Source organism: Pipra filicauda, unplaced genomic scaffold (assembly GCF_003945595.2).
Source record: "Pipra filicauda isolate LSUMZ 115617 unplaced genomic scaffold, ASM394559v2 scaffold176_size3548034_pilon, whole genome shotgun sequence".
Lineage (NCBI taxonomy): Eukaryota > Metazoa > Chordata > Aves > Passeriformes > Pipridae > Pipra > Pipra filicauda.
In genome coordinates, this window is record NW_024104283.1 from 123,655 (window position 1) to 150,351 (window position 26,697).

A 26,697-nucleotide genomic window follows, 5' to 3' on the forward strand; every position below is an offset into this window, starting at 1 on the left:
CTTATTAAAGGGAAAAAAGAGCATCTTAAATGCAATCCTATGAAATTTTGGGTTCCAAATATGGCACTAAACCTGTCCTTAGTAATGCTAGAAGTTAGTCCTGCAGTTTATTCCATCCTTGAGCTCATTTGCATATTAATACCTTAAAGAATCATATTAGAAAAATATGTATGTGCCAAGTTATGCACCCACTGGTGCTGAGGGCAATGCAATTTACCGTGAGTGAGGTGAAAATGCTGGCTAATTCAGAGATCAGGGAAAAACAGCACAACTGGCATCACTGCCTGAGAGAAGAAGTAACACAGAGTTACAAGAGGGCAGTAAATGAGCACTGTCTTGCAAACATATGGAGACCTCCAAGCATATTGCCTTGACATCCTAAAGGCATTAAACTTTCAATTCCCTTGCATCTCCCTCAAGCACATGCTGTTTTCTCCTCCCTTCATGGTCCAAGATATGTAAATCAGTAGCCATTGATACGTGCTTGTGTGCACATTTGCTGGTGGTGAGCTCAACAGCACAACTGAATCATCTCAAACATGTGGTCAGGGAAGACCTGCCTGTGAATAGTTTTTCACATCCTTTTTGTACCTCAAAGACCAAAGTAAGAAGCTTTCCAAGTGGTGTCTTGTGGATACATGAGTTTCTCGGAGGCAGATTGAGGTGAGACACAATTCAGCTGAGGAAGAAAACTCACCCTATACTTGGTGTATAAGTTACATGTTTTTCAACACTTTCCCATATAAGTCCAGCTAATTGACAGGTTTAAGTGCAGAGATAATAATATAGGTAATTTTTTTTTTTCTTTTCTGGCTGATGGTGTTTTTTTTACTTTTCAGCCAGGTCTAGTAATGAAAGTTTCACTGACCAACTGCACAAGCATAGATTCTGGTGTAATGTGAGGAAAGATGTAAGCAGAAAACTTGGGAGTTTTGCTGGTGTGAATTTGAAAGTGACCTTCCACACCAAATGAAAAAAAAAAATCAGTAAATTTCACCAAATCTCCAACCTTCTCTACTAAAGTTCAAAAAAATTTTGAGGAAGGGTTTCCAGTTTGTTTTTTATGAAGGAGAGTTGACGACCAGCTTCAAGAGTATGCAAAAATCTGACACTACAGAAAGGACAAGAAAGCAATTTCACAGTTATGAAACAGATTACTGATCACAAATTCCACTTCTGTTGAAAATAACAACTTGATAATTGAGAAACCTACTTCCTGTATGGATAGGTAAAACAGTTATCAGGCAACAGCAGAACAAAAAAACTCTTTAACGCTCCCTTTGAAGAAAAAAATAATTGAAATTCACATTGATCAGTGTCATAAATGATGAAAAGCTGCCTTTAGAGAGAAGGGCTGGTGGCATTTTGTACTCCTACTCATCCTCTTCTCTGGACGTTTGCTCTATCTCTGTCTTTCCTTGACTGAGAAAGTTTTGCCTCCAGCCCTTCCTTTCTTCAGTCAGAGCTCTGAATTGTCCAAAAGGAGTGCAGCTGTGGTGGTACTTCAAAGGTCAGGACATAATCTGCAATGTAGGTCACATTTGACACATGAGTTGGTTCAGAAGTCAGCAGAACAATGGTAGTCCATGAAAGTTTGCATCTAACTACTCTGTTGTCTTTCATACACATAGTAAATGTGTTTGTCCCAACTTTCATTTACTTCGTGCTCTGTTGTGGTTTTGTTTGAGGTTCAAAAAGGACAGAAAAGTTGGTCTGCTGCTAGATCCCTCATGGTTAGGTAGAGTTTTTTGGACAAAAAATAATTAATTAGCAGCCTCTACATAGTTTGCACATCATTTACATGTTTTTTCAAAGAACAGACTTATCTGGTTAGTACTAGTGAAGTTGGTAGAAAGAGTGTCCAACTTCATTGAACACAAAATGTAAGAAGGAAATGGATAAAAGATTATTTAGTTTCTTCAAAGTATATTGAAGAAAGGCTCTTCACTTGCCTTGCTAAGTCCTGGGGTAGACATATTGGAAGGCAGAGAGAATAGCAACATTGTTCAATGGAGTCTCTGGACAGAAGGGACAATGAGCTTTACACAAAATTTGGAGGATGTCAGGAGTGCCTTGGAATGGAGGAGAAAGGGTAATGAGAGAGCAGCTTCATTTCCAAGATTTTGATTTGCTCCCAGTCTACTTTCTTCTGTGTCAACAGGAATTCAGCAGGAGCATTCATGCAGGAGAGAGCAGGTGACAGGACAGCCAGCTCTGGGAGGGGGCAGTGCTGTCACATCCCTGACCACCATTCCATATACCACTCCTCACTGACCTCAATTTGTGGTGATGAAGTCATTTGTTAGTAAGATGTCAGTTCCTGTCTCCAATCAGGCTCTACATTGCCTATTTGTTAAAATAATTAAAACAAAACCAAACCACCAAACTTTGTGATTCTTCCTGTGCTGTTTCTTGCATTTATTGGAAGCTCTCAACTGCCAGGCTATTTCATTATCCTTTTTCAGATAGGTCCTTTATATTCCATAATGCCTGCAGAAAATATGACAACAGTTAGATTACCAGTATGCTGTAATCACTGTTAACTCACTGATTCCTGATACATTCTTATCACTCTTCATTCTTATTTTGAATTGGAAATTCTTTACTGAAGATACTTTTTCCCCCTCTCTATTTGCATGAAACCTTGTACAAATATATGTCAGGTAGGAAAAAAAGCAAGCGAGAAAAAGAATCCACCCCAGATAATCTAATTCACCTATTCTCTGCCTGCTCTAGGTCCCTTTCAATCAATAAAAGTTGTAGAAGATTCACATGGCTACAGTTCAGCTTTCACAAGCAGAGCCTGAAGGGTGAATCAGTGCAGCAGGATGCAGGTTCAGTTGAAAAGCTCTTCTATTTTTAACAGACTCTTTTTTTTCTGACCATAGAGATAATGAAGAGATAAAGCCTTATCTCCTCCTTTCCTTACTTTTGCTATTTGCCCCTTCATAGTTGCTGACTGGTTATTTAAACAAAAGAAAAGAAAAAAAGGAATCCTTTTTTTTTTCAGACTTCCAGCTGTGTTAGCATATCTGTTTATTTACACGTTCCCAGGTCTGGTGAAGCACAATAGGATGGCTCTAAAGAGCTGAAAGAGAGTTGTCTCCCCTTATTAAGTGTCAGTTTATGGTTGAATGGCAGAGGAATTTATAAGCAGAGCTGGACACCCAGACCCGGGAAGGGTTATAATGAAGGGTAGGGAGTGTTCTATATCTATATCTAATCTATATCTATATCTATATCTATATCTATATCTATATCTAATCTATCATCTATCTATATCATCTATAGCTATAGCTATATCATCTATATCTATCTATATATCTATTAAGGAGTTACAGAAAACTCCTTGTTGTAATTTGGTTTCCATTTAATTTTCCTCTGAGGGTTCCACTATTAACTGCATGTCACCAAGATAAAGTGTGGGAATTCCTGTATTTGTCATTTATACTAAGAAAATGGCATGCTGAGGGAGACAGTTCTCTAGCTTTTCTGGCTCTTCCTTGGATTGGCAGTTATTTTTTTAGAAAGGCAGTGAGAGTTGTGGTTAACAAACTTTGTGAAAAACTCTTTTCTCTAAAGTCTTTGATTAAGAGATGTTTTTATTCCTGTTCTGTAAAAGGGAAAAATGAGGGAATCCTATTCCCATCAGGGAGAGAATTTTTAACAGGCAGAATAGATTCCCCAAATTTCATTGTACAATTTACTCTTAATTTCTGTATCCCTAAAGTGATGTTAATATTTTTGTAAGTACCAAAAGTAACTCACTTTAGGAAGGATGCTAAGTGACAAGTAGCACTGCTACATAGTATAGCATGTACAATTAGGAGAACACTGATCTTATCCAATTATCATATTAGAGCAGTAGCCAACGAATAAAAAAGAACTTCTTATGCCATCAAAAAATTGTTCAGTCATTCAAAGACACTTAAAACACTCCAAATGAATGCTTATTTGTGATGAACTTAGGGCAGTGAATTTACTTACTTTTAGTAAGTAAACCTTTATGTATCTATTATATTCCACCTAATCTATATCTTTGGAATACCTTCCTTTTGTAAAATTGACACTTTTCTTAAAAACTGGTTGAATATTTACAGCAATTTCCTTGATGTAGGATATTTATTTCTTGCAATTACAGTGGTGTTCACTCCTGTTCAATTAAGACATCTTGTGTCTGATGTTTGTGTTTAGTGCATTGTAAACTTTACAATTTCTTTAAATTTATATCATACTGTTGGGGGGTTTACCTCAAATCAGATCATAATCTGATCTATCTCTACATCTATATCCCTACAGAGAACTTCAAATAGCTACCATGTGATGACTTAGTAAATTAGATGTGAAGAAGTTACAACAAAATATGTAAACATGTGTAGACATATTTTTTTTAACTGAAAGGTGATGAAAGCTGCAGAAACTTGTGCTTATTTTATCAGGTCAGATCTGTGATTCCCTTTGACTTAATGCAAAGCTGAACACTTCTTCCTTAAATGTAAAATTCTACAAGTGATGTGCTCAGATGTTTTCTCAGAGCAGCATTCAAAGATCATGTTTTATTTAGTCAGATCTCTATGATCTATAGTAAATCTTTAAAACTTCAGTTGTTATGGCTTTGATAATGACCTAATTAACCTCTATATTTATATAATCAAGTTTAATTTACTTAACTTTTTAAGATTTTACTTTATAGGAAAAGTAGTCTAATGAATAGGCTACTAAGCTAAAACTAAAGGGATGGCAGTTCACTTTTTAGCTCAGGCATATAGCCGTCAGCAATAACAGGAAAATACATTTTTTTAGTCTATGTTGCCTATCTGTAAAATTAGAAGAATATTACTCTTTCTTTCATGGCTGTCATAAGAAATAAAATTCATTAGGCATTCAGATACCAGGATGAGAAACATATGGATGCACATAAAGTAGTAAGCGAAACAGTGACAGAAGATGGGTCTAACACAGGAGCTTACTCATCTGCGTGAACACTGAACCAATTAATTCTTTTCTCAGCAATTTAAGGCACAGCTCACAAGTTAGAAAGAGGGGAGTACCATTTCCAATTATGAGGTTGTACCTTGTCACTATTTGAAATTTAGAGAGTTTAATAATACAGACCTTGGCTTGGCTACTTGAAGTCAAATGGACAAGAGGCAGAGAAGGACGTGAAGCCTATTAGTCCTGAGATGCACTGTTTTCTCTGTACGACTTAGCAGATGAGTATATTTCCCAGTGATAAAATCAGATTTGCATACCACAATATATAGTGCATCACTGTTTTATGTGAGTAAATTTGAGGAAGGAAACAGTTCCCACTCCATGATAATAATTTTTTGGAAAGCTCTCTGCTCTGCACTGTGCGGATGTGCAGAAAACAAAGGACTTCCCAATTTTCCTTTATTTTTCAACTGAAAGATAAAGAACAAGATGCCATACTGGCTGCCTCTGTTCTCAGAACTGTGTTTGAGAGACCCACTTAAAACCATTGTCTGAATTCAGCAGGCAAATTATATCTAAGTTTATCAGCTCCTGCTAGCACAATGCACTTTAATTGCACTACCTCTATATCATATTTCACTATAACAAACTCTGCTTGGACAGAATGGAGTTACCCAAGTACTTGGCCAGATGAGTTCTTATCCTAAGTTAAGAAGAACTAAAATTTTTTCAATTTTCTTAATTTTGTCATGGTCTTACCTGAGCACTGATCTTGCAAGCTGTTCCACCCAAGTCAGCCCACACAGCTACATAGAGCTCCATCTGAGCTGCAGTTAGCTGCCCCCACAGCAAAATTTGGGTTTATGTTTAATTTTCAGTTTTGAAAGATTTGTACTGTTTATGCTGGCTCTGATTATGTTTGTGCCTAACTCCACTTTCTAGGTTGCAATTCACTTTTTGCTTATGCATTATTTCCAGAGCTAAAACCAGTCTGTAATAGAGCTTCCCTTGGCAAAATGCTCTGTTTCTGTATCAAGCTTCTTCCCTCCCAACTGTATGCTTATGCTTTGGTTTCGTTTCTGTGAAAGGGCCTAGAGGCCTGTGGAAGACAGGCACCATCTGAGTTAACTAATAATTTCATTATTATTAAACTCTTTCATTGATGATTATATATTTCTGGGTTTGTAACATATGTTCTCCTGCTGTCCATCCTCTGCAGGGCTCCTTTATTCAGTGTTTATTACACCCCATGTTTATTACAGAATAGTCTGGTTTCTAATACATTGCCTTGCTGGATATTTCTACATTGATACATTTCCTTTTTTCCCTCTATTTGTTAACAATTTCCTTTCTTTTTTCTTTAATGTTAAATTAATGTGTGAATCTTTCAGGGACAAAAAATTTCTTTCAATATCTTGTCTTTCACTTAGGTGAGCATTTTTTACTATAACTACTGTGATATCTTTTACACATCTTGCCTCACTTCACAGATCACAGAATCACAGAGTCACTGACAAAGGATCACCCAATCCTCCTCTGCTCAAAATAATGTTACCTACAGCAGGGTGTTCAGAGCTGAGTCCAGTCAAAGTTTGATGATCTTTAAGGACAGAGACTACCCAACCTCTCTGGGCAACCTCTGTGAGCATTTGATCGTCTTCAAAGGGTGTGTAAATGGAATTTCCAATATTTCCACTTGTGCCCATTGCTTCCCATGCTTTCGCTGAGCACCACTGAGAAGAGCATGGCTCTCTCTTGTCTCCTCCCCATCAGGTATTTATTATACTCATTGGTCAGATTCCCCCTGACCCTTCTCTTCTTCAGGCTAAACAGTTCTAGCTCTCTCAGCCTCTTCCTACATGGCAGATGCTCTAATCCCTTAATCATCTATGTAACCCATTGCTGAACTCACTCCAGCATGTCCCTGTTGTACTGGAAACCTCAAAACTGAATCTGTTACTCCAGAACCTCTACACAGTGCAGATCAAAATACTGTTGCCCCTCTTTGTCACAAGGCCATATTGACTGATGCTCAGTTTGATGTCCACCAGGACTCTCATCTCATTCACTGCCAAGGTGCTTTCCAGGTAGGCAGCCCCCAGCATGTGCCGGTGCATGGAATTGTTCCTTCCCAGGTGCGGAATTCGTTGCTTCTCTTTGTTGAACTTAAGAGTACGCCTCTCAGCTCATTGCTCCAACACATCCAGGTCTCACTGAATGGCAGTGTAACTATCTGATCTATAAATCACTTCTCACAGTTTTGCACTTGAGCAAAGAAAATGCTTTTATAACACTTCTCTGAAATTAGTCTTACAAAGCCTCTCATTTCTCTCAGACACTTTATAGTCTTTGTGCAGGCTCTTTCTGGGGTTTGTCTTATAGAAAGTATAGAGCAACCCAGCTCTCTCCCTGCAAAACCCCTCATCAAAGCTACCATGACTTTTAAAGAGAAAAGGGATAAATATTTGTGTTGTTTTTTTTTCTTTATGTCACTCTCCTCTTTTAGAATTTATCTCAAGTTTACAACTCCCATCAATCCTGAGATACAATCCTAGAATGATCTGTTCTTCAAACAAGACTGTTGAAAGCTATATATCTGCCTTCAAGGGTCTTTTGTTGCCCAGGGGAGCTAACTGATGGAAGGAAACTCTTATTTCAAAAGTAAAACTGAATCTTTAATAAAATCCTGCAGGTTCCAAAGAACTTGGGAGAGACCAAGATTTTGGAAGAGGTATTTGCAGTGTTTTTTAGGTTCTTCTAGAAAGAACTGATGTTTGAACAGAAGCTGGAAAAGGCAATATCCTCAACTTCTATATATGGCAGGTTCTGAAGCAAGAGAGGCTGAGAGCTGAGATTGTTTAGCTTGGAGAAGACCCTTCTCAGTGGTATTCAGTGACAGGACAAGAAGCAACAAGCACAGATTGAAATATAGCAAATTACATTTGGACATAAAAATTATCTTACTGTGAGGGTGGTTGAATGCTGACACAGATTGCCTGGTGAGTTTGTGGAGTTTTCGTTCTTGGAGATATCAAAACCCGACTGGACACAGTCCTCAGCACCCTGCTGTAAGTGACACTGCTTTGATCAAAGGAGCTGAATTAGGTGATCTCCAGAGGTCATTTCCAAACTCAACCATTCTGTAAACTTGTTTGGAAACTGTTTTGTTGAATGAGAACTGAAGAACAGTTTTTAAGGTATCCTAAAGACCTCTTTAAACTACTCAGCTACACTGTCTTACTTCCCAGGGAAACTGAGTGGCAGCTACACCACAACAGAATGAAGTAACAGATTTTTGACACTCTCTCACCGAAGTCTTTGTCTCATCATGCCATTGCCATGGCTTAGAGTCTGCTATGTCCACAGCAGCCTTCAACACAGACAGTCAGGGACTAAATAGGACTTGACAGGTGGGGTTGTTTTTTCCCTCTTCCCACCCAACTCACTCTCATTCACTTGCACAGTGAACCACAGATTATCTAGCGGAAAAAAAAATTCATTTCTCTGCAAAAAGCATCTAGCTAAAAAAAATGTACTTCAGCCATGCCCATTCCCCAGGCCAGTTTCCAGTGAGGGAAGACACCATTTATCCCAGAATTGGCTTGAGGCAGAATACTTTTTTTCAGTGGCCCTTCCAGCTCACTGAAAGGCTCAAATTTTGATGAATGAGAAGCTGTCCCTATGAAAAGAGACCAGATGTGGGGAAAAAACCAAACATCTACCTCCGAGACAGGCATTGTGTCATCTAGACTGCACCCTCTTCCAAACTGTACTCTTGTTTGTGAAAACAGATTCTCTAGGTCAGGACCAAGAGAGGTTGGTGTCTTGCAAGAACCCATCTACTTCCCATGTTGCAACTATTGTATAACTGATTCTTAATTTCAGAGGACTGTCAGTTTATAGTCTTTTATTGGTGTAACCCTTGATTATGCAAGGGAAAAAAAGAAAGCAAGTACAAACCATGTGTGTATCAGCAAATATCTTCTGCTTTTTCCAAGAATGTCTTACCCACAACTTGCTTTGTATGTCATCACTGTTCAAGTCTCAGGAGAGTTCAGTTTTCATCTCTCTCATGACTGCTTTATCCCTTTGCTTCTTTCCAGGCTTGTTTGTTAGCTTTTCCTCTTTCTTCTGAAGAAAGCAAGCTTGATAGGTTTTTGCTAATGATCATGCCCTCTACACTAACTATAACACACGTATAATTAACGATGGAAGCAAAAGGTTAAGTAAACGAAAGGTCATGACAATTGAGGCTGATTTCATTAGACAGCATCGGTATGTTATTGTTCCCAATGCAGAAATCTAGGTTTAAAGGAAGATAATGCATTCATTAAACTGGGCCACAGGAAATGATCATTCTTCCGTTTCTGTTGGGTCACCTGCAACTATTACTTTAATTAGGGTCACAAGCAGCCACCGCTAACAAATAGCCTGGAAATTATATAAGAATGTGCTTTCATCAAAGTGATTCACGAACATTTTGATTCTTACATACTTACTCATTGGGTAAAATTTCCCAGTATGAATAATCAATCTTATGTGTAAGGGTGGAAAATTTTCTCCACTGATTGGTGCTACTTCCATTTTCATCTCTTGGTAATAAGAGAGGAAAAGGACACCCAGGTCCATGTGTTTTGCTAAATTGAAATAGAGCCAGGATTAGGAAGGGATACTTTATCACATGAAAACTGAAGCGTGGTACTTGAAGAAACACACAAAAATGGCAGCTTTCATCTTCCTAGATTAAGGATATGTTGCTGAAGTACAGACAAACTGCTTTTGGGAAAGGACAGTGTTTAAAGCTAGAAGTTACAGACTTGGCTACTTAATCATGCATTGGTCTATATAAATTGCAGTACTGGAGGTCCAGAAAAATTTCTTTGATAATTCCATTGCCTGCAGTGGAGTTTTTCTACCAATGGATTTAGTTCTACATCTTAGTAGCCTATATTACTAAGCCTGATAACTTCAGTCTTAGTCAGGTTATGTCAGTGTTCTCTTCCTGAGAGAGAAAAAATGCCAAACACCTACATGTTTTTTATATATTTACAATTCATCACTGAGCTCTCCAGCTGTTGAGTGTCAGCCCTGCCTCCCTTCTTCCCCCATGTCCACTTGGCTCTGGCATGGAGTCTTCTCTTCAGTGGCTTCTTTAACCAGCCAAATATTTCTGCAATCACACTACTTGGTCCTTCAGTGATTGTCAGATTTTTGATGCTCCAGTTTCTCTGCCCTCCTTTTCACTACCAGTATTTCTTCCTTGATTGATTGCATCTTTGCCTCCATTGCCATTCTGTAGCTAACCAATTTATTCCCTTTGAGTCTCAGACATGCCCTTGTTATTTATACTCCAGAATCCGTTGGAAAAAGTCACGAGACCTTTCTGTACCCACAGCAAACTGATTCTCCACTTCTTAGCTCAGCTTTTACTTTGGCCAAGGAGCACCTCTTTTTCTCCTTTCATTATGCGGTTTTTATCTCTGTCTGTTATCTGTCACTTTTTTTTTTGCATATCTGCAAGATTAAATAAGTAGGATTTGTGAAGATCTCCATTCCAAGGAGATCTTTCCTTCCCTATTCACATTTTAACTTGGACTCTCTCTGCCTAATTGTTTTCCACATTTGTTCCGATAGCAAGTACAATGAGACTTAAACTATACTGACTTTTAGTTAGAAAACAACTCAAAATTTATTAAAATGCCAAGTTTCTGTTGTCTTTATTTATTTATTTTAAATGGTATGGGAAATATGAAGGGAGACTCTCCTGTATGAAAGCAGTCTCCATTTGAATCACTGTCACTTTCAATCAGTTCACCTTTTAGCAATGTAGTTTACTTCTGCAATTACCCTATGAGTGAATTCTGATTGACTCAAACTGAAGTGGCAGAGGTAAGCCAGGAGTGAAACAAAATCTTTTGACGCAATATTTGTATTTTAAGCCTTGCTTATCAATTAAGGTTTCATTCTTAAAATTCTTGATTAACAATAAAAGTGATGCTGAAAATGAATGCTGGGGAATTATTATTCTAGTTGCATATTATTCTAGTCCAGTGGAGATGCAGAGAAGCTCCTTCTAAATCATGTTAACTTCTCTACTTGGTTTTTCAATATTCAGTAGAACAGGGAAGTGCTGACCTAAATGACTGTAATTAGTTCTTGTGATTGGAGTAATGTTAGATGAAGAAACAAAACAAATGTATAAGCCAACTGTGGCTTTCCACCCACAGATGCATGAGGCAGGCACTTTCTCACTCAACGCCCCCAACTCCAAGTAATCATTTCCTTTCTTCACCACTGTACACTTTGAAAAATGTTCTGTAATTTTTTCTACCAGCTAACAATTCTTTTTTTTTTTTTTTGAGCCTGCAGTTCCCCAAGGAAACTAGTTCAAACTCCTTAAATCAAGCTGCTATAAGGAGCCAGACAGTTTCAGCTGATGAAACCGCATGCACTGTAATGCAATAAAACCCACAGACCAGTCTTGGTCATAACAACATAAAATTTATTCCTAATGTTAAGCTAACATTTTCTTATGGTTGTTACTCTTAAAGGCTACACATATTGATTTAAAAAACATTAAATGTTAATGGTTGACCAAATATATGTCATTGAATTCCTAAAAAAGTATTTGAACATGACTGTGGTCCTTTTGAAGTAATTGTTTAAGTATAAAGATCTTGTGCACTAATTCAGCTTTACCATAAATCCCTCATCCTGCACTAGACTCTGCTGTTGCTGTTGCTTTTGATGAGCATTAGATGAAAAGCACCATATTATTTTTCCTTTTTAAAGTGCCATAACCACCACTCTGTTAATTAATCTGTAGAGGAGCATGCTGAAACCTTTCTATTTGAACTGGACCAAACAGGAGTCAGAATCCTGGGATCAGAAATAGAACAAACATTTAAAAACTTGGCCACAAACTACCACTTTGACACAAGTGTGTCTCCTTGTGTCTCCTTTGACACAAGGAGACTTGAGCCCTTATTCCCTCCCTTTTTTCTTTAATGGTCGTATAATGTAAAATATAGAAGCAATTCAGAGCAGCAAACAAACAATTATTCATCTAATTTTTAGAGCTGGTCCTTAAAAAAGGTGTCCTCAAAGTAGAGACCCTCTTGCTCCCCCCCTTCTTCCCTTTCCCTCCTCCCACCAACCTCATCATGGGCTCAAGACCCAAAGGTGATGTCTACTCTGCTGAATAAAACAGTACAGGGCTCATTTTCTATTACCCTGTCACTAACTAGCCTGGCATATCTCACAACCACACAAAGGTTTAAACCAGTTATTCCTGCAATCAGGCCAATAGCAATCTGCACCCTGGGGTTTTGCTGTTGCCCATGCTAGTTCCTCAGCCATAGCCCGACACCTGTTGTTGCCTGGTTGTCACTAAACCATTTCATGGACTGTGCACAACCAGTGCTCTGGCATTTGCCCTGGCCCTGTTCATTTTGCTAATTCAGATGTGGCCAGGGAGTGTCCATATCCCTGAGAAGCAAACCAGCAGTGAGGACCTGGTCACAGGATTTCCTGTCCACGAAACAAAACATGATGGGGGGATCAGAAAAATCAAGAACAATAGTCCTGTATACTCTGTTTTGGCAGGAGCAAAAAATTTGTCTTCTTCCTTGATGTAAAACCAATACCTATGAGACATATACATGGCATATTCATTCTCATGAATAGGAAAGCCCAAGCCAATATTCTACTGGAGTTGCATGTGTAGCCTTGGTCTAAAAAGCAGAAAGCAGGATCTGCATTAACTGGGAAGGGGTTCACAGTTTCCTCTTTGGTTTGGTCTTCCTAATCAACCCATCACTAGCTAATGTCGTGGCAAGTTTTTGGACAGACACAGCTCAGTGTCTGCAGCAGTTTAAATAAGAAGCATAACAACAACTGTCAAATTAGTGTATCTGAGCCCCTAAACAAGGACAGAAATTATCAAGAACTTGAAGAAGGCAAAATATCTACTGGTTTGAAATTAAGTGTAATCTTGTAAAGATGGTAAATACTGGTTTAGAAAAGGTGTGGAGAAGTAACCATTGAGGCTTGCCAGAGTGCTCAGAGTGTACCTTTGCTGCAACTAAATAAATTTCTAAAAAGCCATTTGTGATAAAATAATTTTCTCTATTACCACATTGAATGTTCATGCACTTAGATATCTGTCTAGATTTGCAAATAGAACATTCTTGAGAATCTTACATTAAAATTTAAAGCTTCATAAAATTCTGCATGATTTTCACAAGCCGACAAAATAAAGCGGAACAGCATATTTTGGCACAGCTTTTCCAAACAAACTCCTAAAAAAGTCACTTCCTTTCTTTGGCCCCACTGGCAAAAGCAAATAAAACAGGAGGAAGACACATGAAAAATAGGAAACTTCTCTGTTACTTACCTTACTTACTAAAAAATTAGAACAATCCCAAAGGCAAAGAAGGAGACTAATGGCTAAAAGGAGAAAAGAGAATGTTCTGCATACAGCCATTGCCATTGCCAGCTAAGAAACAAGAGCACAATTTGGGCCATCAGGACGCATGAGCATTTCTGGGGGAAAGAAAACGGGAAAGAGAAAACAAGATCCTCACCAGGATCTTCCTATAGCACATTTCATATAAGTTTTGCTGCCAGTATACAGGGAACGCTTAGCTTTACAACTACGGTAATTTCTTTTGATTGAGTTTTATAGTAGACTTGATGTGTTTTTAAAAAATAAAGGAAAAGGGGGTTAAATGGGATTTACAGTAGTCATATTGTTATCACCAGGGTTGAGACTGTTGGGGTATATACCTGGTATACACCTTCCAAAGCTAAAGGAACAATTTTACTGCAGTCTTACTGTGTTACTACCCCCGAGACCACTGGTGGAACATGAAGCCTTAGGAAAAGGTCCACTGTGAGTCCGCAGTGCTGCGGGCAGCGAGAGGAGGCTGCATTACTGGGGAAGGGGAGCCAGGAACCACGGGTGACAGCAGAGCCTGTGGGACTGTGTCAGAGACTGAAATGGTTAATGATTTATGCATTCTAGGATTGCCAAGGGACTTTTGCAGGCTTCTGCAGGACTTTTGCATTACACCTCTGATGGTCCATCAAAGCCCATCCCCTCCTCTGCCAGTCTTGAAAGACGAGAACCAGGCCACACACAGAAACTCTGCGCAGGCCCAGGAGAGGTTGGAGGCTTGAGGCATGGCCTGTGACACTAACCATGGATATAATAACTCATAACTTCTTGGAGTGTGGGGGCTTCCCTCCTTCACCCCCAACAGATCAAGGCCACCACTTCAACTGACAGACATGGAAGCAGCAACTACCAAGTGTCATTGCTGGAGCCCGTGTGCGGTGACTATATACATCTTTTCACTCTCTTCTTTCCCTTACTCTCCCTTACCCTTATCCTGTCTTTCCTTTCTCTCCCTTATGCATTTTCCTCCCCAGAGGTTATCCCTATGCCATATTGCTATAGATGATATAGATGATAACACCCAAAATGCTAACATACCTGCTGAAACAAAATTGTTGAAATAAACCTTACCTATATATGTTTTCAGATTATTCAGTGTCGTTTCACTCTAATCCACCCCAAAGAAATTATTGATAAGAACCTGGGTTACCCCCCTCCCCTTTTTCTGGGGCGGGTCATAACAGACTGGAGCCTGCCTGACAATGTTGCAGAGCAGTTCTCTTGGTGGCAACCAAGGCCAGACAAGAGTCCAAATAGCCATACAAGTCCATAGGAATGAGGCAGGTCTGAGGTCAAGCCTGTCACCTGTCAGGGTCCAGATCAACAGGCATGGCCGTGGCTTCAGCGCAGCTGCGATGGAGCTTGAGCCACAATGGTGACAGCCTCATCTTAAAACCAGCTCCTGGGTGAAGGAACAATAGGCTCTCACTGGGGTTTCTTCTAGCATTTTGTTTCAAGGCTTCAAGGTATACCATCTCTATGCTGGCCCTGAGCCCAGGCAGCTGCACACCCAAAAGGGGGGATGCACACAGGACCTCCACACCAGCTGCGTATACTGTTTCCACTCTCAGGTTTTTCCCAAGTTTCTGTCCGGCATTCATATGCAACAGTTCCTTATCAAATCTATTTCAATACTCTTGTAATCCCCATTTTACAGACAAGCCTCTAAATATTTTTTTTCCTTCTCCACTGCATTCCCAGACCCTTTTACATCTTTCTTCTTTTAGTGTATTCTGTTCACCCACTAACTTCCCACGCTTCCCTCATGGTTTTCTAATCAGTCTCCCTGGTCCCTGCCCCGCACAACTAGTAGCAGAGATGCTGCTACTTCCTGCAGATATGTATGACAGCTCTTCCAGCCAACAATAACACTAGTCTTCATTAATTCATCTTTACATATTGTGGATTTCACTATGTTGGCAAATAGACACGCTGATACAAGGTGAAATGCTTTTGGCAGCGAGTCTCTGCCTCTGCTCCCCAGTTTCTAGACTTAGCTTTTTGCCCCTTCAACAGTCCTGATCTCAGAAGACTCTTCCTCTTAATCTAATTCTTTTCCTCATCCTGGTCTTGCATTTGACTCATACAGTATCTTCCTTCGTGCTTCCAGGGTGTTAGCAGTAGCTTCACTAAAAGGATAAGAGAGAGAAATTCCTTGTTCTTAGTTCTCAAACAAAAACCATTTGGGGAAAAGGTGCAGCTAAAAGCATCCATAGAAAATTTTCCCTCAGATTATGTAGCCTGGACAAGGAGTAGGATGTGAACTACGCATACTGTAGAAGACCCCGAGCACATTGGCTGGTTGGTGTTCAGTGTTGGAAGTGACTTGGGTTTTCATTGGATCCCAGGCTTTTTAGATTTTAGCAGTTAGGAAAGTCATTCAAACTGTGATTTGGCAAGGGGTTATAGCTCAGCCATTCTCCTGCCATTACACCATATATTCTCCTGCCATTACACCAGATTTGAAATGCCCGTTCTAAATGTTCACACCATTAGATCATTTGGAAAATAATATCTAAACATGGACCGAATACATATTTTTTAATCTTCTTCTTGGAAATGACTGGGGAAAAATGTAAACAGGCTATAAGAGGAAACATGAAAAATTTCATACCAAAGTGCTAGCTTGCCAAAGATACAAGCAACTGGAAGGCTGTCTTATAGTGGGAAACTTTTAAACAATTTTAGTTATAGCCAACAAAACCACACCCACCTATAACAAACAGCAGTTCATAGAAGTATTGCAGAGAAACCTATACACAGTCTCCAAGAAGTGCCTACTCAGACCCTGATGAAGGTGGCATAAAGCAGGAGTAATGAAGGGTCTGGCAACTGGCAAATGATCCCATCAGGAAGGAAAACATAGCATAATCAAAGCAGAACACAAAGAGGATAAATGCGGAAGGACAGGAAAACTGAAGGAACAGAAGACTCTCTGCGGGACAAAATGAGTAAATGTACTCTCTGCTCTGAGTAGAAGTGCAGGTGGAATAGGAGAAACTGCTCTCAATCTAACACATCTGGCTTTAAACTGATGTTCAAAACCTGGGAATGTGCTGCAGATGTTACCTGGAGCCTGAGAAGTTCTCCCCCCAAGATCGATGTCTCAGCTCCTTCTTTTCAAACATTCGATGAATATTTTCCACAGTTGGAGTCATCATTACAGAATGGAAAATAGTACTATTTATTGATTGTTTTACTTTTTTTTTACTAAAGTGAAAAATCTTTAGTAGACCTCACTAGAAAAATACTATACACAATTATTTTATGACATATTATCATGAGCTATTCCAGAAATTATTTTTATAGTGGCACAACACAAATAGACTAAATGTTTTGTTTTGCTTTGAGAGAAACATATAGCATGAAAAATTAAAAGTGCTTTTTCAAGAACTAATTTTTTTTTGCAAAACATCTTCAGTGGTTTTAATTTTTCACCAAGGATGGCAGGTCACTTTAACAGGTCACCTTAAGAAAAAAATCCCATACCTCATTAAACTTCTTAAAACTCTATAATCTGCACAGGTCAAAACCAAATATTTCCCCAAGTTCTCAGGGGAAACCCTATAAACAGACCAGTGGAAAAAAGCTGAGAAAATGAAAGTAATAGAATAAAATGTGCAGTGTTTTCACAGCCTGTACGCAGTTTAGTTATTTATTGAAAGAGTTCAATTCTGCTTATGTTCTGTATATAACTCGTTTCATATAAACTTGCTACAAAATTAGGTTATATTATGTGCTGAGGGCACAAAAACAAAGCAGGTGAGGAAGTTTCTTTTTCTGCAAAAATAAATACCTCAGCAGAAATAGCAGGGACCAGGAAGGAACTCTTCCTCATCTATTAGAAATAAATAAAAATTAAGTGAGAAATCAAGTTCTGAACATGGTTTGGATTTGTTTGTTTGTTTTCCAGAAAAGTCTCATGCAGTCTCAAACTATTAGCAAAATACACCTTGAGCTTTGTTAAGGTAATATAGTTATATATTGGAGTAGATTTATATATAAACACAGAGTGTGCACTAAATTTTAGGTAATAGAGTCAAGCATTAGGAGCTCTAGATAAATGTGGGTACTTAAATCTCATCTGTGAAACATGAATGAAGTAGCTTTCTAGGACTATGCCTAAAGAAGTCTAAGTGGAACAGTGTCGTTTAGTCATTGGAAGGCTTCTCTTATGAGCCGTGGAAATATGTCTCTGTCCAACACAAAACCTTTCTGAGCTAAGTAAGGCACAGTATTTGAAAGCATGAGAGGCTCCATAGCTGCTTTAATCACAGGCTAACATCACACAGCAAAATTCTGTGTAAAGCTTTTTTTGTGAAAAAGAAATTAGAAAGCTATGTACACTAGGTATTTTAGCATTGACTTGGCCCTGAGACTCAAAAAGTGCTGATAAATTCTTTAAAGTCTTTCTGTACCCTCAAAAATTAAATCCACAAAGGAAAGCCCAAGAATGGCAAGTTCAAGGCAAGCACAGTAATGCCTAATGATAGAAAACTGTATGTGAACTGGGCACAACAGTGTGTAGGAAATGAGCACTTCAAAAGCCATCCTTACCACATGATGCATTTTTATCTTGTTCTCTTCAGAAAATGCAATTCTGTTTGTTATCCATCTCTCTACTCTCAAATAACTTTTGAACCCTTTTTACAATTTCAGCCAAATTCAACATGAAGGACCCAAATATACTAAGTGCCATGAGAATCAGAAGTCAGGAAAATAAGGCTTCTAATCAGTGTCCCCACCAGATGGAAGAACATGTGACTTCACTGGTTACCTACTGCTTGACTTACCAGTTGGCTAATCCCCAGCACATGGTCCTGGGTGAGGAACCACACCGCTGGAAACCACCTCCATTTTTGCTACTGCATGTAGGAAGCTACTGAAGCCTATGTAGAGTGGATAGGGAAAAATTATGTGGAACACTGACCCATAAGTAGCCAACCTTTGTTAACCCTGCTATTTTTAGAACCATTACCTATATACACTTGGGTGAATCGTGTTCATGACAGTATGTAAACCACCGTTGGGGTATTTTGTGGGTAACTCAGAATAAGCTGGAAAAATGAAACTTTGGGATTAATAAGGTCTCATATGCCGCAAAAGGAAACCAATCATGGTGCAAGACAACTGGGAACCATCAAGCTCTGGATGAGACAGTTTCACAGCTAGAATCCTACCTGATTTGTGGACGTGGACTGCACATTGTGAGACCCACCACAAGCAGGTCATGGAAGATGTGCAAGATCCTCCACACACGTGGATTGATGCCCCACCTCCAGCGGCAGATTTGGGGTGAGCAGCGACACACCTGCAGCTACAGCTGGGGAGTCCAATCCTCGGGGCGGCGGAGCCGGGCGCAATCACAGGTGCCAAATGGCCTCCGCGATCCGCAGCCACGGAGCTGCCTGAGGGAGAAGGTGGTTGGCTGGATGTGGTGAGCGGGGCCCCCGGGGCTGGCTCCCAGAGGAACAGGCCCTCGACCCCCGCGGGTGTCGGCCCCGGTGGGGCAGTCGGGCGGGTCCCGGGGGCGCGGCCGCCCCGCCCCGCCCCGCCCGCCGGCTCCCGCTGCCCTGGAGCGCCCCCGCGCGCAGCCGCCGGTGCCGCCCGCCCGCCCGCCCGCCCGCCCGCGGGGAGGGCGGCGGGGCAGGTGCGCGGTGGCTGCGGCGGCGTGAGCCAGCGCCGGGGCCGTGTCTGCCCGCCGCCGCCCCTCCTCGCTGGCTGCTGCTGCTGCCGCCGCCTTCCCGCCGGGAGCACCGGTTGCCTCTGCCGCCTCAGCTCGCTTTCTCCTCCTCCGTTCAGTCCTCCCAGTGGCTCGGGAAGGCAAAGCCCCCCGCCGGGGGCGCCCGTCGGTGGGTGCGTGTCCCCCCAGCCCCCGCGCTCGCCTCCCCATCGCGGCAGCCGCCGGCGCAGCCCCGCTCAGCCCGGCCACCATGGCGTGCGGGAGGTAAGCGAGCCCCCTTCACCTCCCCCTTCGCGGGTCTCGCCCTCCCACCGCCGCCGCACCTGCCGGGGCGCCGGCAGGCGCTCGCGGGGAGGGGGCGGCCGGCAGGTTTCTCCGGTGCCGGAGGAAAAGTTGGGCTGGGCGGAGGCGGAGCGGCGCCGCATTGTTGTGTGTGCGGGCGCGGGTGTTCCCTGCGGGCGGCGGCGGGGCGGGTGTACTTCCGGGTTCGCACCTTTCTCCCTTCGCCGCCGCGCCCCCTCCTCCGCCGGCCGCGCTGCCCCCGAGCCCGCCCGCCCGCCCCCGGCCGGCAGCGCCCGAGCTGCCGGGACGGGGGAAGGGGGAGCCGGGCCGCGCCGCGCCTCAGACGCGAACGACGACGGCAGCCGCGGTAGAGGAATGGTGAAGGGACGAAGCCGCCCCCCACGCCCAGCGGGGCGCGGGGCGTAGCGCCCCGCCGAGAGCCGGCGGCGGCCGGGGCCGAGGGACCGGCCGCGGGGACGCTACGGCAGCCCGACGCCAGGGGGCGGTCCGCGCCCCGCCGACAGCCACCGCCGGATGGCGGTGACCGCCCGGCGAGCCGCCGCGGCCGGGCGGGGCGGGCGAGGAGCGGCGCGGGGCGCCCGCGGCCCGGCGGAAGGGAAGGCCGGGCGAGGAGAGCTGACGGACGGCGGGACAGGAGCCGCCGGGCGGCGCGTCCGCCCCGAGGCGGCCGGGGAGCGGAGGATGGGGCGGCGACGGCGCGCCCCGGAGGGCGCGGGGCTCGGCCGCCCGGCGGTAACACTGGCGGGGCGGGCGGGGGCCGCTTGTCACGCGCGGCGCCGTGTGCGCGATGCGGGGTGTTTAACGCGAGTGGCGGCGATGCCGCCATCTTGGATGGCTCCCGCCGCGCCGCGGGGAGCGCGGGGTCGCGGCCGGGCGCTGCCCGCCCCCGCCGGGGCTGCGAGGACAGCGCCGGGGACCTGCGTGGGAGCGCGGCCCCGCCGGGCCGAGGGCGGGCGGGCTCTCCGGGAGACTGTGACACGGAGCCCCGTGGCTGGCTCTGAGGTGCCGGGCACGGTGCGGGACGCAGCGCGGGGGAGAATAAATAAAGTGCCGACGTGCCTCCAACACGCTTCGTACCTCCGTGTCCGGTTGCGCGCCCGGGGGGAGCGGCGGCAGGGTCCCTTTGGGCCCTCGCCGCCCTGGTGGGGGCACGGCAGCGGCATCCTCCGGCTCCGCGCTCCAAGGGGAGCGACCATATACGACCGCCGGCAGTTCCATGTGGCTGTGGTATTACTGAGCAAACCATAGAGCGGGTCAGATAACCACCTAGCGAATGACTAAATTAATCTAAAAATAAGCAAACAGCAGTAATGCACGCAAATGTTTTGCCCAAGCTGGCACAAAAATATGAATCTGGCGTATCTAAATAAATTTGAAAACTGTGTGTTAATTTTCAATATTCTTTAGCTTTAACACGAGGGAATTATCCACTATAATCTGATAGACATATTACTTAAAGAGATTTGATTATTTTACTTGTTTCTTTCTTAGAAATTGTTAGCTTGTTAGTGATGATGAGTAAATGATGTATGACTGTCTTGCAGTGATGGGACAAACCAGTAGCGCACGCTACACCAATTTGTTTACAGACTTGACACTTTTTCCTTATGTAACTGGTATTGGTGTTCTTTTTAAATAGGCCATACACAAGGCTGGGGTTTTTTCCCCCCATCTAATAACCTGTTTTAGAATTTCACGTCTTGCATGGAAACACTATTAATAATCGCAAGTACAGAGTATGTCATCAGATACTAAGAAAATAATTACAGCTAAATTTGGACATAGTTCATTTAAATATAGTTGTGTATAGTTTTAGTGATGTCTGGATATAACACTGTACTGAAATGCAGTAGTGCATGTTTACTGTTAGGTTGATACTTGTATGCTTTGCTTTACAAAACTACAGATTATTTATTTTTTAAAACACACCAAAAAAACCCCTAATGCTTCAGAGGAGATAATAACTGAAAAAAAATTGTTTGGAAAATTACTTAGAAGATATGCAGCTAAGCTATGGTTGTTTAGAGGATTATGATTTCTTTTTTCTCCTTGGTACAGAGTAGTAAGAATCAATATTGAATTAAATCATGACCTTAATTATTAATATGCCAGGAAGTCAAGTTTCCTATGCTGTAGTCAAATGAATCATGTATGTAATGGCAGAAATAGTGATTATGGATGATGTTTGTCCCATGCAGTAGTTACAAAAAAAATGCAGCTGTACTAGAAACTCTGCTTGTATGTTTATGACAAAAATAACTATTTTCTACTCTGATTATTTTAAAATATATTCTGTAAAGGGCATGTGCTGCTGTCTCAGTTTTATCAAAACTTTATTTTTTTAATCTCAAAATGTTTTAGCTGTTGTGTGCTGAGAATTTCATGAGAGGGAAAATGGTGATAACTAAATGAAGAAGGAAACCCCAAACGCTCTCCCTCATAGGCCTGAACAGCTGCAGTCTAGGCCATTCGCAGGATGCAGTTGTAGGTCACACACAGCGTTTCACGTTGCATCCCCAGGCACAGAAGCGAATTTTGAAGCCCAAGCCATTAAACCATTTGTTCCTCTTTCCCTGTTTTGTAACTCCGTGGCAGCGTTTTGTTTGACTTGCAGCCGAATCCCGCGGTGTGCAGCGCAATCCTGGGGCAGACGGGCGAGGCAGCACGCGTCGCTCCGAGCAGGGGCTGGGGCGAGAGGCAGTTTCCAAAGGAACCATTTTCCCCTCGGCGGGGAGCCGAGCACCCCGCGTCGCCGGGCGAATCTCGGCGGGGTGGTCGTGCGGCCCGAGGGGTCCCGGCCATGCAGCGCCGTGACCTCCGGGCCGGCGGGCGCGGCCCCTTCTCGGGCGGCGCGGCGCTGTCCGCGGTGCTGAACCTCGCGGCCATGTTATTCCCGGCGGAGTCCGGACTGCCGTCCCGTCCCGTCCTGTGTCCGCCTGGGCGGCTCCGCGTGCTTCAGCGCAGGGAGGTCACGGCAGGGTAGTGCTCTCACCCGCAGCCTTTATGTAATACACTGTATCGCTCTGGTATCGAATGCTGGCAGCAAAATCAATGACAAATACTACAGTGCTTTCTCCTTCAGAACACGAGCCCTTCCACCAACACAGATTTTTTTTGCAGCCAACTTGGGAAGTGTAACGTTACCTATATGAAATGGAAGTGCAGCTGAAACCAGCAACTAGACAGGAACTTGGCATTTGCTATTTTTAACCACAGGTTCAGTTTATGAAAGGACATTCTGAAAGCGAATCAAAACAGCATGTCATCAGTGAGAATGAAATAATACAGGGAAAGTTCAGGAAAAAAGTGGATATCCCTTAGCAGCAATGCAAACACAGGCATGAGGTTTTCTCCTTTTTTCCTCTCTTTAAGAGTAAACGGTTAAATTTAGAAAGGTGTGCAATCTCATAGATTATTTTTCTAAATTCATATTACTGTGCTTCAGCCTCTCTAGTATATGATAAAAATAAAAAGGCTTTTTTTCATTGCAGAGACAAATGTTCATTTTCTGTAATTGCACACTGGGTGTTTTGAATGCACAATAAAAAGCAAATATTCTCCTCTGGTGTGATGAGTAGAGGCTAAAAAAAAAAAGGCAAACCCAACATGATGTGTTTTGTATGGGAGGATAACAATTTTAAAAATACACATTCTGCTTCTAAAAATAGAATGAATTGATATGCAGGGTCTTGAAATTAAAGGTCAGAGGTGACAAACCAGGACAAAGGTCATGCAGCTCATTTTCAAGCAATCAGTTTCTAGTTTTTTCATGCTTGAACAAAAGCTTAATTATACAGAAAAGTGAGGACTGTAATATTTAACTAGTCAATTTTAAAAGAGAAAGAGAGGTAGTTTTACAAAATTCCCTATTTTCTTGAATATAGCTCTATTATGGAATTATTTGTGCTACTGTTACTTATACAAAAATGGGTCTGTCTTAAATTTAAGCATTTAAGTATATTTCTTAGGTTAACATCGAAAAATCTGCAATCTGTATTTAGTGTTAGTACTTGAGAAATAAGAGGAGTGTGTAACCGTTTTCTGCTTTGTCAGTGATTTTAGCAAAAAAAATTAAATCTATCCTGATCATCCATACTGTTAATTTCAATAAAGTTAAACTGCAGGTCCATTCATTTTGGCTTTGTGCACACACTTACAATTTCTAGCAAACCACTTTACTTCCCCCAAGTCCTGTTTCCAGTTTGCAGCATTATGTGTGTCAGTGTGCCGTAATTATACAGACCTAAAACCTGACTGTTGAGTTCGTATATGTATGTGATTATCATTTTATTATATGCAATGTCTAAGAATCAGGGTTTTTTAACAATTTGAAGAGATTCATTCAATGTTAATAATATCACATTTAGACTAAACGAAGCTTTCATAAATGTGCTAAAGGTATGTAACAAATATTCTATAGATAACATTTGATACATATTTAGACCACATGTAGTAATGCAACACCCAAGGCTAACTCCCAGAAATTCAACTGTTAAAATTTGTAAACTCACTAATAATTTTGTATCACACATTAAGTTTCTGCTTTGCTTTCAGATTCTGTATCTCCTGTACCTACTTCAGCTACTGATGTGTGCATTGATTTTAAAGGTTTTCGTCTTTTATTTTAGAGATTGTGAAATTTTAGTTATGTATCACTGATGTTGCTGTTTACTTTTTTTTTCCTGATTTAAATTAATGACCTATCTGCACTAAAGTTTATGAAAAAATGACCATTGCGTTACTTTATTTGTTTGGTTGTTTTAAACAGTGACTATTAGAAGGCATGACATTCAGGACTGATGTGCCCCGTACTATCCATACTTCTAAGAAAGTGAATATTGGTGTTTAAAATATGGACACTTATCTGCTGTTTAACGTCTATGATGTTTGATTTGATTATTTTAATAGACAATATCCATATCAGTATTTGATAAGCATGTTATAAACTACAAATGATAAAAAAACTCCAGTAGTGCTCCAAGTAATAATTCAGTGACAAAAAACCCCCAACCAAAATGAAGAAAGAAGATTCTGTGTTTTGTAGGTAAATAGCACATGGAAATAAAACAAAAATTCTGTGCAAAGGAAAAGATATGTGAAAGGTGTGTAAATTCCGTCAAAACAAGTATTAATGTAAAACATCTCAGAAAAGAGATCTGAACAAGCCAGTTCATTTGTTATAAAAGCAAATAAAAATTATATAATAATATATTTTTAAAAATAAAACTTGTAGTGCCATCACTTTTGAGGGGATTATGTAACATCTCTATATTGAATGTGAACAATATGCATTCGATTTAGTGTAATCAGGATAACTGGAAAAAAATACACATTTTTCTTTGAAGATTTAAGTATTTAATTCAGCTTGTCATAATGTCTCGTTCTTACTTTGGTCTTCGACATGTATCTTTTCAGCACTTCATTTGGCATTGTTTTGTTTGCAAATAGTTATCAAGGGGGGAAATAAAATCTTTATATCTAGTTTCTCACAGGAATAAGCAATTACAAAATAAATCAATGATCAAGTTCTGAAAAATATTTTGATCTATCTATGATTTGAGAATTGTGGCTTTTAAAGTTTTCTTCGTCACAAGGTACTGATACTAATTTATATAAAAATACAAAGAAAAATCCATCTGAAAACATATAATAAAATCACAAGGTAGTTTTTTGTTTCCTTTGCTGTATAGCAATTCGATGTGTGGCAATTTCAACAAGCACCTGCTAACTGTAAACTGAGAACAAATTATTTTAAATATGAAGGAAGTAGAAAAACAGTAGTCAAGGATAACGTGTTTAATTTTTAAATTGTGTATTTAAAAAATTCATCTTTGAATCACAAAATATTGTTTGAAACATTTGTTTTTCATTGTTTTTAATTAAATAGTTATGATAATTTAATATATGTATATTCAAATGCAGACTATAAAAAATTGCAGATTTTACTAAATCAAATACACTAAATATGAGAATTATACATAAGTAACTTCAATCCTTAAAACAAAAGTATTCTTGTTCAGCATTTTCCAGGAAATAGATCCTAAATAGTTTTTAATGCTAAAGCAATTGTCAATATAATAATAGCATTTAATTTTGAGGAGAAGCTCTGACCCTATAGTTGTCAGGCTTTCATTAGCTCACATTCAGATATGGTGGAGTTTATAACTCCTTTTTAATGCCCAAAAGAATCAGATTCATAACAGTGGTGGAAGCACATTTTACCTTTCCTCGTTCCTGTTCTCAGTCAAATGACATTCTTACACATAGTTAGAAGGTGCATAACTGGATGTTTGTTCTACAAAAATGTGTACTTCATTTCTTAAAAACTAAGATATGCACAGACTATATAGGGAAAAAATCATACCTGGGCTATTGCCTAGCTAATTTATTTACTTGAAGCTGTAATTATCTTCCTTCAATCCAGTGACAAAAGTGGGTAAACTTACCAAAGAAAGACTAAATTTTAATTTGGTAGTTGTTCAATTAATTTTCTTACGTCAGCATTATTTAAATATTTTGTCATCTTGTAGACACTTGCTTTCATCTTTACTTGCTAGAAAAATAAAGGAATGGTATAAAAACAGAAGTATGGAAGAACAGCAAAGTAAATTATGGCTAGACTAAGAAGAAAATTGTGAGAGCTTTCAACTTTCCTCCCCCTGTAATTATATAAGGACATTGATACTTGAGTATACATTTTCAGGAAATCTTAATTTTTCTTATTTATGCATTTCAAACTAACTATATTTTACTGAATTAAATGAAAAGGGGAAAAAAGAGCCTATACAATAAAACCATCTCAGCAAGACATCCATTATTTAGAACTGCACACTGAGGAATCCATGTAAAACAAGTTAATTCAGAGTGTAAGACTACACTCAGCTGTAGTGTTTGAAATCAAAATACTGTGTGCATAGTGCTTCTACTAGCAGTCAAGAACTGTAAATCAGAGTAAGATTAATTTTATCTGACTAGTATGTGTGTGTATGTATTTTAAAAGCTGATATTTTATGCTCTATGCTTGGGTTCTGTACAAAGAGTTTTAAAATTTTGTGTATACGCTTTGCAGCATTCATCCATTTAAGTCTTCACTCCTGATGATTTAACTAAAAGAAATCCTTTGAACATTGGAATGTTTTCCCCTATTCCTTCACTTGTTTGATATAAAATATAGTATTGGTGGTTTTGTTTTCTAGTTTTCCTGTGCTCTGATCATACTTACATTATCCAGCATTCCTTAAAAAAATACTGCTGGCTTTACTCTGTGGAAGAAATCACTCTCCTGGCTACCCCTGACTGTGAAAGAAACAGGCTTAAC

The 26,697-nt window shown here is 41.0% G+C and overlaps 2 protein-coding genes across 6 annotated transcripts in view; one reads left to right on the forward strand and one right to left on the reverse strand.

Moving 5' to 3' along the window:
- HACE1 (HECT domain and ankyrin repeat containing E3 ubiquitin protein ligase 1) overlaps positions 1–19,463 on the reverse strand; it is an 83,775-nt gene extending 64,312 nt beyond the window's left edge. For 2 of the 4 annotated variants that reach the window (XM_027731576.2, XM_027731563.2), the window contains exons 1-2: positions 19,400–19,462; positions 18,574–18,801 (exon numbers count right to left, since the gene is read on the reverse strand). The gene's annotated coding sequence lies outside the window, so the exon portion shown is untranslated. Of the gene's footprint in view, positions 1–18,573; positions 18,802–19,399 lie in introns of all 4 variants that reach the window. The other 2 variants (XM_039379803.1, XM_027731596.2) reach the window with 2 other exon arrangements.
- LIN28B (lin-28 homolog B) overlaps positions 19,071–26,697 on the forward strand; it is a 98,485-nt gene continuing 90,858 nt past the window's right edge. For both annotated transcript variants that reach the window (XM_039379804.1, XM_039379805.1), the window contains exon 1: positions 19,071–19,340. The gene's annotated coding sequence lies outside the window, so the exon portion shown is untranslated. The remainder of the gene's footprint in view (positions 19,341–26,697) is intronic.